Source organism: Strix uralensis, chromosome 3, assembly GCF_047716275.1.
Source record: "Strix uralensis isolate ZFMK-TIS-50842 chromosome 3, bStrUra1, whole genome shotgun sequence".
Classification (NCBI taxonomy): domain Eukaryota; kingdom Metazoa; phylum Chordata; class Aves; order Strigiformes; family Strigidae; genus Strix; species Strix uralensis.
This window is the reverse complement of record NC_133974.1, coordinates 124,228,962-124,241,639: the sequence shown is the minus strand read 5'-3', so window position 1 is coordinate 124,241,639 and position 12,678 is coordinate 124,228,962. Positions and strand designations below refer to the sequence as shown.

Below are 12,678 nucleotides of genomic sequence, written 5' to 3'. Positions count from 1 at the left end.
ATATTCATTTTGCTTGAGAGAACATTTAAAAATTAAAACATGCTGTCATCTTCTCTTTGGGGACTTGGGGGTACTGGTGAGTGAAAAGCTGGACATGAGCTGGCAATGTGCTCTCACAGCCCAGACAGCCAACTGCATCCTGGGCTGCATTGAAAGCAGTGTGGCAGCAAGTCGAGGGAGGTGATTCTGCCCCTGCACTCTGCTCTGGTGAGACCCCACCTGGAGTGCTGTGTCCAGCTCTGGAGCCCTCAGCACAGAAAGACATGGACCTGCTGGAGTGGGTCCAGAGGAGGCCACGAAAATGATCAGAGGGATGGAACACCTCTCCTATGAGAACAGCCTGAGAGAATTGGGGTTGTTCAGCCTGGAGAAGAGAAGGCTCTGGGGAGACCTTATAGCGGCCTTCCAGTAGTTAAAGGGGGCTACAGGAAAGATGGAGAGAGATGCTTTATCAGGGAGTGTAGTGTCAGGATGAGGGGTAACGCTTTTAAACTGAAAGAAGGTAGGTTTAGGTTAGATATAAGGAAGAAATTTTTTACTGTGAGGGTGGTGAAACACTGGAGCTGGTTACCCAGAGAGGTGGTAGATGCCCCATCCCTGGAAACATTCAAGGTCAGGCTGGACAGGGCTCTGAGAAACCTGATCTAGTTGAAGATGTCCCTGCTCATTGCAGGGGAACTGGACTAGATGACCTTTAAAAGTCCCTTCCAACTCAAAACTATTCTATGATTTTATGATCTTTATTGTCATAATCATTGTGTGTTATGAGAAAGAAAAGATAAGAGAAGGTACTTCATCAAACTTACCAAGAGCTGTGGTTGACTGAAGAAGCTGTGATTATTCTTCTCAAGCTACAGGTCACTCATGAAACACTCAGGTAGAATCTGCTGCTTGAAAACTTGTGGGAACCCCAGTCTGCTCCATCTGGAATTCAAAGTATAATACTGACAAACGCTCTTCAGACAGCAGTGGGCATCAATATGGTGATAAGTTCTACATGAAACTGAGTATCATCTGTTGACAGCTGAGTAACATGTGCCCTGCTGCTGGTTCAGGGCAACTTGCTGCTCCTGAGCCATCTGAGGTACCAAAAGATACAAATACATATCTGACAGGCTTTGCAGTGAGTGCTATATATCCTTTTATCTATCCTTGGGTGTTCAAATACATTGGAAAATCTAGACTAGCAGGCTGTATTGTCTACAAACATTGGTAAAACAAAATGAAACAAACAAAAAAACCCAAAACAAAAACTAGCACTGAGCTGAGAATCGTGGCACATTGCCCATGCTCCATCTCTACCTTCAATTTAAAAATGACCTCAACATGGAGCAGCATTCATGCTTTCTTGGCTTTTGAGACTGGAAGTAGTCATTTGCAAAGAGTTCTGGGAAGGACAGTGAGAAGCATTTCTTTACTACCAATCCTTTCAGCAAACCCTTTGGATCCCTAAATCTCCACAGCCATTCTCTGGACTTGGGTTGCTTCACCATGTTTCACTCATCCTCATCTTGTGCAGGCACTGTGGCAGTCCTAATTGGAGCTGTCAAAAGGTATGCATACAGTGTGTGATGAAGTAGGATGGTTTACACGGCAAAGTTTTGGTAGGAGAGGGTCTGCAGGAGAAGACACCAGAAGCTGTCCCATGTCAGACAGAGCCAGTTGCAACTGCTGGCTAAAGATGAGCCAATCAGCGACATTGATAGCATCTCTGTGATAACATATTTAAGAAAGGATAAAAAATGTGAGAAAAACAGCCCCACAGACACCAAGGTCAGTGAAGAAGGAGGGGGAGGAGGTGCTCTGAGTGCTGGAGCAGAGATTCACCTGCAGCCTATGGAGAGGACCATGGTGAGGCAGGCTGTCCCCTGGCAGCCCATGGAGGTCACTGGTGGAGCAGATCTCCACCTGCAGCCCTTGGTGGACCCCACACTGGAGCGGGTGGATGTGCCCTGAAGGAAGCTGTGACCTGTGGAGAAGAGCCCACACTGGAGCAGGTTTTCTGGCAGGACCTGTGACCCTGCTGGGGACACATGCTGAAGCAGTCTGTTAAGGAGAAGAAAGAAAACCATGTGAGACACTAGATTTTCCTGAAGTCAAGTCCTTTTCTGCTCCTCAACATTCATGTAACAGATCCTGAGCTATGAAGAGTCCAACCCACTGATGAGGCCCCAAAGGCCAAGGGGATGTCTGGCCTAGCTGTGGACAATGCTGCTCAGGCAGCTGAACTAACCACAGCAGCACCTGAAGGCACAGCTGGAAGCTTGCCTACAACAAGACATCACCGCTGAGGCCAATGCTCTCTCTCTGAAAAAGAGGCAAACTACAAAGCAGAAACTTTATATTTGTACTGGGCTTTGGGAAAAAAATAAGAGTTTTAGAAGCCCAAAGAAGAGGAGCTACAGTCTCCTAAGAAAGAGGTTTAATTTCCATGTTGAGAAATTTCACTGGAACACCAACTTCAATTAAAGTAATACTTTTTTTTTGCAGTTTCTATAGCCAGTAATAAAATAAGTGCTTACAGTAACTTTTCCCTCCCCTTCCACCCTGCCCCAAGTAAAGCAATGTAATTTAAATTAGGTACAGTGAATCATAAAAAATACTGCCTAGAAAGTTGCTTGAGCATTTGTAAGTAATTGTTTTTTAACAGCATGTTTGGGGTGCCCTGCTCCAGAACACTACCCATGGATTGCTATTAGCACAGAGGGACAAATCTTTCACTGATGGGAAATGGTGTAGCGCCATTAACCCCACAGATTATATTGACCACATTTCTTCACCTCCCTCACCCTGCCTTAGGGAAACCCTGTCTGGTTTGCCTAACAAAGGATACTTCAGCCTCATAGGGAAAAACTCAAAGTTACTAATAACCAAATCAAGTACGATGTATTAAGTCCATGGTCTGCAGTTGATTGTGTGCAAATGCCTCCATTTTACAAGGGAAGAAATGGTAGAGACGCTTAAGTGCCCATGGAGTCCCATGGCAGGTGTTGACCTGTAACACATTCACAAGAAGTTCTTGAACTATAGGCCTCTCATGCAGAACTGGCAAAGCATTTGTAATGCTGGTGAAAGCCCAGAAAACCACAGGGAAAGTCATGACCTGACAGGGATGAGCAGTGCAAGCATCAGAAGGAAAATAGACCATTCCACTCCCTTCCTAAAATCATTTGAGCTAGCTGATGAAGTGAAGATTGTTGCCACAGGAAGCAACTGGAGCCAGAGTCAGCAAAAGGTAAGGGCATCTCTGTGGACTCATGAGGATCTCAGATATGGTATCTCATGATGCTGTTTTGAAATCAACATAGAATCATAGAATCATTTAGGTTGGAAAAGACCCTTAAGATCATTGAGTCCAGCCACAACATCAGACCTCTTGCTTGAGTTTAAGCACTCCTTAATAGATGATCTCTAAGGCAGAGGTGGGGCATACATCTGTCTAGTGCTGGCCTCATATGGCTCTGGAAGCACTTGTGGTGATCACTACCATATTCAGATGGGAACAGGTTCCCTGGCAACCTCCAGAGGTTCCCTATTTTGCCTCAGGGGTTTGTTTAAAATGTGGATCTCTCAGCAGCTATGTGTGATTGACTCGAATCAGCTGTTCAGGGATGTAAACGCTTCAGGATAAGCAGGGAGTAACACTCTCATGCAGCCTGCGTTGAGGCCCCTCCTTACTCTTCACCCCCTCAAGTGGTGTGCAGCCCAAGCGGGCTCATGCACCCGTCTCACAGAAACTCTGTGCTGCAGAGAGCTTCACCACGTTCCCAACGCCAAACCATGACTAGGCCACGCAAATACCTGCAGTTGCCAAGCAAACCTGTCTCCTCTCATAACAATAAAATCCAGGTTAAACCTGTTTCCTGGAAGAACCTGTTGACAGCCACTAATTATTAATCTCACCCACATTATCCCAATCTCCTCTTTGTCTCTCAATTATTTTTGCTCTTTCTCATAACATTTACCAGGTCATTCCACTCACTGGCTGCACACATGCAAAGTGTTAGCATGTCCCAGACTCTGGAAACTCCTCCACTGATTCCAGATTTGCTCCTGCAGGAACCAGATGTAGTTGGACCAGCTCTGAGAGTGTTTGCTTGTACTGGGGGGAGTTGGAGTAGATGATCTCCTGAGGTCCTGGGCAAAATTACTTTCCTTCCGATTGAAATTATTCTAGTATTAGTTAAGAATGAACCTCAGTGAACTGGATTGCCTCCTCAGCCATTGTTTTTGGATCTGTGGATACAAATGATTGGGGCCTACTGATCAAAATGTGTGTCTGTAATAAATGTGATTTGATATGGTGTGAAGCATGAAATGTTTCCTCCTGCTCTGATACATGAACAATCTCCTGACCCATTCCAAAGACAGGCAAGGCAAAAATGCAGTTTGACTGAATGTGCGTTTTCTCCACCATAGTTAATAAGTTCCATCGCCTGGCATTCAGTCTACTCCATCACTACAATCTGTCTTTTACTCACTGTTCTCATAGACCTTCTTTCTTGTTTTCTTAAACCCTGCCAATCCTAGCCATGCACACATTATAAAGTCTCATTTTTACTGACTGCTTTCTCTGTATGACTTTTTCAAATTTTTATGAAGTTTGTAAATTTTTAAATTTTTTAAAATTTTTCTTTGTTGCCTTTCATATTCCACCTAAGCAGGGCAGTTTGGGCTAAAGTTTTCACTGGCCAGAGTACCAGTGTGCCAAATAGTATATTGTGTGATTGCTGGTGTGAGCACTACTCTTTGATCATAACCAGGCTGTAATGATCTTTGATCTTATGATCTTTGGATCATAAACAGGTGTTAATCCCTGGGTCCTGGGCCTGCACTAACTTCCATCCCAATTGCTGAGACAGCTAAGAAAGTACAAACAGCAGCGCCTTTGCCTTTGCTCACTTTTAGTTTCTGTAATTGTACTCTTGGGATATTTTACCTCTGGTCTCACCAACACCTGCAGTATTTGCCTCCTGAACCAAAGGAGGCTTTTTTCCATGCATTGCAGATTAATGTTGCAGGGGCAAATTCACCCTGCCTTGGGACAGAAATGCTGCTTACCTTGCCCAGCCTGTCTGTGCCTTCATCTTCTCCCACCACCCCTTTTGCCCAAAGAGCAGGCAGGGGCTGTACAGTCTCCACTACTGACACTCTCACAGGGAAGGGCAACTCCCAAAAGCTCTACACTTGGGAAGAAAGCAAGAATGCACAAATTAATGTATTGGCTGAGAGGGTAACGAGCAGGGAACTGATTCCTGTTTCTGCTCCTGCTGTGAGTCCACCAGCAAGGTGGACTCCCTCTGATCCTCCTTCTGATTCTCCTCCCACTGTTTCCTTCCTGCATGTTGTGCAACATCCAGAAACTGAAACCCCAGGCTCAGCCAGATGGGTGGAAGGATCCAGAACATAAAGACTAAGATGGAGAATTTGACTGTGTTCAAAGTATTATTAAATTTCACAGAACAAGAGAAATGTCTTCCTCATTCCCCTGTCTTGTTTTTGGGGATCTATGAGCTGTGAGAAATCTGCTGAAGAAAAATGTGTATATCTTCTCCATTTTCTCTACCCCTGTCTCCCTCCGTCCAAATTTGGGACAAGTGAGTTTGAAGGTTTCTATAGTTACACAGCACCTTCCTTACAATTAAGCAAGAGGAAAAATAATACCTTGGGGACCATGGGAAAAAAAATTATGTTAGTTAATATTAATATTATTCAATTTGCCCACTCCCAGTTGACAATGCTGAAATTCAGTAAGCTGTTTAGCAGAGGAAGGCTGCTAGTGATAATCCCTTGAATGCCCTGTTCATTTGTGGGTGGCAGACTTTGACTGTAGAGACATTTCAAAGATGTCTGTATCAATAGCACTTCACTGCCAGTCTGGCACTGCAAGTACCTAAAACGATAATGGTCACTATTTTCCTGGATTCCTGGGAAACATTCAGCAGTGACATGGGAGCCTCTTGTGGGATCCCATTACAGCCCATCACAACACACAAAACATCGTTTCACAATCCAGTGAGAGAAGTCTAGCAGCTAAGTTACATTAAATGCTCAGAGGATGAGACAAGCTCCTTGTCTTGCTTCTGTTTTCTATTTAACACTGAACTTTGCAGGCTACACTGTACTAACAAGGCAAAGAGATGTCAGTCTATGGCAAACTATTTGTAAGGTAAAGTGGGTTGATCCAGGAGTTTTCCATCTCCCTTACAAACATCACACATGCTCTGTATTGGTGGAAGTGAACAAAAAACTTTTTGAATGACTCTGAGACGCGGCCAAAATATTCCAAAATAATATTTACACCAGTTAATTTTCATTCTCTGGTTACAAAGCAACATACAGGGAAGCTGCTAAAAACTATATTCATATTATTGCACTCAGGTCTGTCTTGAGGTTGGGGGAGGTCCATTTTACATTTAGGGAGTATTCCAGATATCTTTAGGAACACTGGACATTGTGGTGTAATAAAATACTCCGTTTTTTCAGTGGATGCCCTACGTCATATTACTTGTTAGGAAAAACAAAATCATATCACCATTTATGAGCCACAGAAGTGAAATTATGACTTTGGTGCATGGTGGCGGCTCTGCAGATAATGCTGAATCCTTTTTTTTTTTCCCATATAGGGCAAGGATACAAACTGCATATTTAGCAGCTCCCTGAATCTGCTACAGATTTTCCCATGTGCTGAACAAAGGGTTTCACCTGAGGTCTGGCTGTTCAGCAAAAACCTAGCTGTAGGAATAGCCTGGGCCCTCCTTATCCATCTTCCTTTCTGCTTCCCACATAGCTCACCCCACGATCCATGGCTCTGCATCCTGATGGACTGTCTAAAAGCTGCTGGCCTAGCAAGAGACTATCCCAGAGCTGTGTCTTGCAGCAGACCTGCTGCTCCCCATTGCCTAGGAGCTGCAGCACTGTATTGCTGCCCACCCCCAGGACCTACCCTGAGCATGCTGAGAGCCCTGAGGTGTCCCTGGGGTCACCCTGCCTCGGGGTGAAAAATGAATGCCGTAGCTGCCCCAGAAGAGCCACTCCAATGCTCATCTGGCCAGATGGTGGCTCAGGGAGGTAGGGTGGTGAACAGCCTGAGCCTCAGCATACAGGAGCTTCTCCCTGGCACTGGATGACAGGATTCAGGCTGCACAAAAACCTGGCATGCACTAAGCGAGACCCACAAAGATTCCAGTGATGGACCCAGATGGGGACTCTCTGACGCCATCCCAGCCTTAGGAATGCTTCAGAACAGACCTGCTCACTCACAAGGGCAGAAAACACATAAGTGTGTAACATAAGATTTTTGACTGTTGCTTTTCTTGGTGGAGGTCTTGGTGATCACCTGCAGCAAGCACTGTGAGCTGGAAATGTAAGATGCTTTTCTCTGTGCTGTGCCATGCATGTACATGTCAAGGCTGTGCCATTGCAATTGCAGTTGCAATGCTGAGGATTCAAGGAGCTGAGCACAACAGCAGAGCAGGGCAAGGAATGGCAAATACATCCCTTGAAGCTCAAGGGACAAACAGGTCCCAGGGTGCCCAGTATGCAGGAGCCCTGGCTCAACAAAGCTCCCCTGGGCCTGAGGCCATTGCACAGCAAAGAGCAACTCTGGCTCTGCCATCCAACAGCCCCAGGGAGCAAAGGCACCTGGAAGAGCCACTGTGGGACATGGGTCAACACATAGGGCTGCAAAACTACCTAAACAGCCCTTGACAAAGAGAGAAGCAGCAGCAGCGGGAAGGGAGAAACTACATCGTACCTGTGGACACAGGAGGAGAAACACAGAAGTCCAAAAGAGGAGGGCAAAATGTGGAGAAATATCAAGATTACTATTTGGAAGGAGTAGGGTGGAGACAGGAGGGAGAAGGCTGACAAGTCCAGTGCAGAGATGGATGGTTGCTTTGGAGGAGGACCTGACATGCTCAGATGAAAAGCCTGTCAGGGCCATGCAGTAGCTTCTCAGACTGCCCCCACCCTGGATGGCAGGTGATCCTCTCCTGCCATGCTAGGAGAACACTAGATTGAGATAAATGAATACCACTTACATGAGAAAAGGAGTATTAGTTAAAATGTCTTATCATACATTTAGTTAATTACTAAGTGAATTGCTTTAATGCTACACCAAATATGCAGCTGTGTTTAATGAGCTGCTGAAATGCTCTCTGGGCAAACTTTAATAATATCACCATTCTCACAGAGGAAAATTGCTTCAGGGGAAAATGCATCTGTTCCCACCTAAAATGTTCTGAGTGACAGCTTGACGGCTATTATCTTTAGGGCACATGGTAGTCAATTTCATTAATGCAAAATGTTAAAATACTTACGTTATCACTAGTGTGCAGCCTCCAGGGCATACTGCAAGCCCAGTAGTGCTGGTGACAGAGAAGGCAATTCCAGGATAGGTTAAATAAAGTCAACCCCTGCTGCTTTTTGCTTTCTGTCATAGTGCATATTTCCTAGGGCTCAGACCTGGAAACCACCTCATGCTTTCCCTGGGACTCTCTCCAGCAGGCCTACATCCCTTCCACGATGAATGCCCCAGCTCAGACACAGATCCCCAGCCCACATCAAAAAACAGTTGTCTGTACACAGGCAAGGACAACTGCCTGTGATACATCCCAGTATGAAGCATTCCTTCTCCATGGCAGCACAGTTGTCTCCTGTTTGGCTTGTGATTGACTGTGGCTCAGGTCACTTCAGTAGCTCTTCAACCCAAGGTCAGGCTGCACATAACTCCTACCCAAGTACAGCCCTTCACTTACACTGAGCTGCATCTCCAGTTTGTCAAGAGTAAGCTGTTGGAGCTGCTGCCTTGTACTTCTGCTCTTACAGTCTGAGGAAAAGAATTAGGCACAAATGAAAATTATGAACCATAGAAGTCTACATACTTCAGAATAAAAGCCAGACTGGTTTCTCAGAGGTCCTACCTAAGCCAGCATCCATTGGGCCAGATGTTAAACCGATCTAGTATACCCAACAAATCTGCTTGGCAGTGTAGAGGGTCATACCAACTTTGTGGGTTGTATGAACTGGTACATATGCTGATTATCTTATCCTAACTTCAGTGTTGTTTCCTAACCAAGCTGCACCTCCTATACGATCTCAGGAACTGGGAAAATGAGCAGCACAGAGGCAGGCTATTAGCCTTGAAGTGCTCACAAGAGAAATTACTACTGCTTCCTTCAAAGCAGCAGCTGCTGACCACAAGCACTCCAGTGTCTGGAATGCCCTGGTTCTTCTGGGACATGCTCCTCTGCTATGGTAAGAATGGGTTCACTCCTATTAGGTGCATTATTGCTTCCCAAGTGCTTCCTATTGGCTACCCTTGTTATGTGCATTCACATTCAGGCACTTGAGACAGATCCCCAGTGCTGATTTAACAGGGAAAGTACAAGAGCCTCCCTCATTATTGCTGTCTACCACCACCTAACCCCTTTACAGATTCAGAATGCCCTAAATGTTGCACTGGCATGCCCTATGATGTACCTACACAGATGGTCAGACAGTCCTGCAGCTACCAGAGCATGGGTTGGTTGACTTAAGTTTTGAAGATGGTCTCCAGTCCTGGTCCTGCACCTCCCTATAGTTGAGACAGTCCTGATTTATGGGCCCAGCTGTCAGGTGGAGAGGGGCAACATACTGACAGTATTTTTCTGAAAACTTGCCCCAGGAGTCTCCTGCTTCCTCAGAGTAACTTTCTGTATTGTGATGAGTTGAGACAACCTGAAACACTTAGAGATCTGAGAACACTTTGAGAAGCATTTGTTTAACTTTGCTTAGAAGAAACCCACTCACTTGGAAAGATAAGATTCAGAGATGTTTTCAACATCTATAGACAAAGCCAAATATTTTGACTGTGGCAATGTAGTGACTACCATGCATTCATGCATACAGTCAGAAGCACTTTCTGCTGAGTGCATGATCAGGCTGATGGATACTCAGTCTGCCTGCTGTTTGTTGGCTCATTCAGAATAAAGTACCACTGCTCTGAATATAAATTGTGCATACATTATACTATTTTGAGCTCAGGAAATGTTTTAATATTTTCTGATTTTCAGAATACTTGAGAAGGACCAAGTGCAAACATTCTTGCCTGTATCATTTATTAAGGAAAGAAACCATTAGCTGCAGCAAGAGCTATGTCTTAGCTATGCAATTACACTTATGGCCTGTCATCTGCTACTAATGCCTAGGGGAAAAAGAGCTTCTATTGCAGAATTATGCTGAAAAAGAAATAAAGCACCTCTGTGCCAGGGAAATCCTGACTTGGCTTGCTCAGCAACAGTGGCCAGGCTGATTGGCTCCATCTCTTAATAAACATTCTTGTTATGAGGTAGTTCTGGTTTATGGCTCTCTGCTCCTGTTTCTATAGCTCACCTGTGAGTAAATGCTATGAACAGTGATGCTTGCAGCCTAATACATCGCTTCACTGAATGCCTCTTCCTCTGCCCTGCAGCAGCCCTGGCCCGAGAATTACAACCTGCTTGGCACCAGCTCTCTTCTCAAAAGCAGAGAGTATAGAGTGAGTTCAGCAGTTTCCATCCAGGCCAGAAGCGTCCCCAACTTGCCTTCTATATCATTCACTCTCTGCATTAAAATTCCACACTGAGTCTTCATAAAGAGTAAAATCATATTTTGGAAATATACATGGGGCCATAAAATCCCACTTCACAGTCTGCACTTTTTAGTTCATTGCTTTAAAGTAGGCTCACAAGATATTTTACTGGCTAAGTTACTGGATGGGAAGCAGCTTGTGGATGGAGCTAAGAGCTTTCTGGAGATTTTTTCCAAAGCAGACAAGTCTTCTGTGAGTCTCTTTCATCTTCAGTAACAAGACCTCCCAGGAGATCTACAGCTCTTCCTGGCTGCTGCCAGGCTAAAGAGAATGGTATTTTTTCTCCCTTTTTTTCTCTTATTGAAGTATTTCGCCTTATGGGCACAGTGTCCCTCCATAACAACCCGGTTTTACTTGTTTTTTAAAAAAAGGATGAGATGGACTGGGAAAAAAAAAACCAAACAAGGCAGCAAAAACTGAGGCCAGTCCAGAGCAGAACTAACCTGGAAGGAGATTAAGGGTAAGAATGTGTCCCTAATTAGCCACATGGAGAGAAAAGCCAGGGACAAACAGAGTGGCTGTGCACCTTACAGTGGAGTGCGAGCCAGCAGCTACATACACAACAGTAGGGCTCCTAAGTCTACAACAGACACCCCGACTGGGAGCACAACATGTACAGTTCCAAACAAGCTATCAGACATGCCCCAGCATGTTCAACTTCAATAAATGTATTACAGTAAGTTTTCTGTTAGCAGGCTCACAAATAAAGGTGGTCTCTTCTGCAAAGCTTATTTTGCTGTTACACAGAAGACAAATTCTTGACAGTGTTCTCTGCAAAAACAGGAGCAGCATTGAACTTCTGCATGTGGTGCCAGCATGGTTCACATCTTCTGTGTATCCACAGCCTGTTCCCTTGCTGCTTCTGCCTGCCCAGCATTAGACACTACAGCAGATGTAAAGAAGAGACCTTCTCTTGGCGTAAATGAGCCAGGCAATGCTGAGGTCCTCTTTTCCAAGATCACTCAGGCTAGTGCTTAACCTGTGTCTAATAAGACACTGGACATTGTCTCTATTTTCAAAGTGTTTGTTTTGTACATATAGAAGTGAGTATTTAAAGCATTGCAAAATACATTGGGATACCAGTTAGTTTCCTGCAAGCTACTTCTTTGTTTGGCCTGTGCAACCAATGCAGAGCAAATCCAGTCCAACCCTGAGAGCTGGGAGAAACTGCTTGAAGCAGAACTGGAGGAAAAAGAAGAAGCAACATCAAGGCAAGAAACCTCCCAAGCAAGGGGATAAGGTACTTGTCTGCCTTGGAAAGGAACACCTTCAGGCATTGCACTGTACACCTTATAAAAGGATAAGATCTTGATAGTAGGTTAGGAAATTGTTATGGGATCATCAAAGCTTTGAGCACAACAAGCTACCTTTTTATTGACAAACCGTTTCATCAATGGAGCAATGCAACTCAAGTCAATCATCAGGCATTCTCCACAAGAGAAATCAGAAAGGCTGCAGTGCCTCAGTTCTGAATGCAGAACAGGCAGCTCTGGCATCTCTTGGAGCGATGCTGGGGCAGACGGGAGTTCTTCATCTCACTTTTCTGCTTTCTTCCAGTGCTGTTACTACATCAGGCAACAGACCCCTGCAATAAGCCCAGAGAAAAACCAAGAGAAGCATGGATTGCCCCCTGCCCCACCAGCCTTGATCCCTCTATCCCATACAAGCCCAGGGCCTGGATTTCCATGGCACTCATGGACTGACAAAGAGTACATGAAGCAACAACAAGTTGTTCTCATCTCCTATACCGAATGCAGAGGTCTTGTTTCCTTTGCTTTGCCCATGGCTCATGGAAGTTTTCCTCCAGGCATGCAGCACACGCCAACAAGCGCTAGACAGAGCAAAGGAGCAGGCTAGTGACACTCTTTAGGGTTATCATTCTATACATGTTTCTGCAGGTTAGCTGGATTCATGCACTAATTTTACTGTCTCTGATTCTCTTGTTTGTATCAAAGAGAAGAGTTGCCTTTTTCAGTGACGGTAAGTAAGATGTTCCAGCTCTGTAGAGATTTGCAAAGGAAACTTGACAGTTGTTTGTAAGAGAGTGCATGTGTAGAAGTACCAGA

The 12,678-nt window shown here is 45.0% G+C and overlaps 1 long non-coding RNA gene across 1 annotated transcript; it reads right to left on the bottom strand.

Moving 5' to 3' along the window:
• Positions 1 to 786: 786 nt before the first annotated feature.
• LOC141941467 (uncharacterized) lies at positions 787 to 12,031 on the bottom strand. Its single transcript, XR_012628336.1, has 4 exons — positions 11,996 to 12,031; positions 8,756 to 8,830; positions 1,828 to 2,046; positions 787 to 924 (listed from the first exon to the last, which is right to left on the bottom strand). It is a non-coding gene; the product is annotated as an uncharacterized LOC141941467 (long non-coding RNA).
• Positions 12,032 to 12,678: the final 647 nt, after the last annotated feature.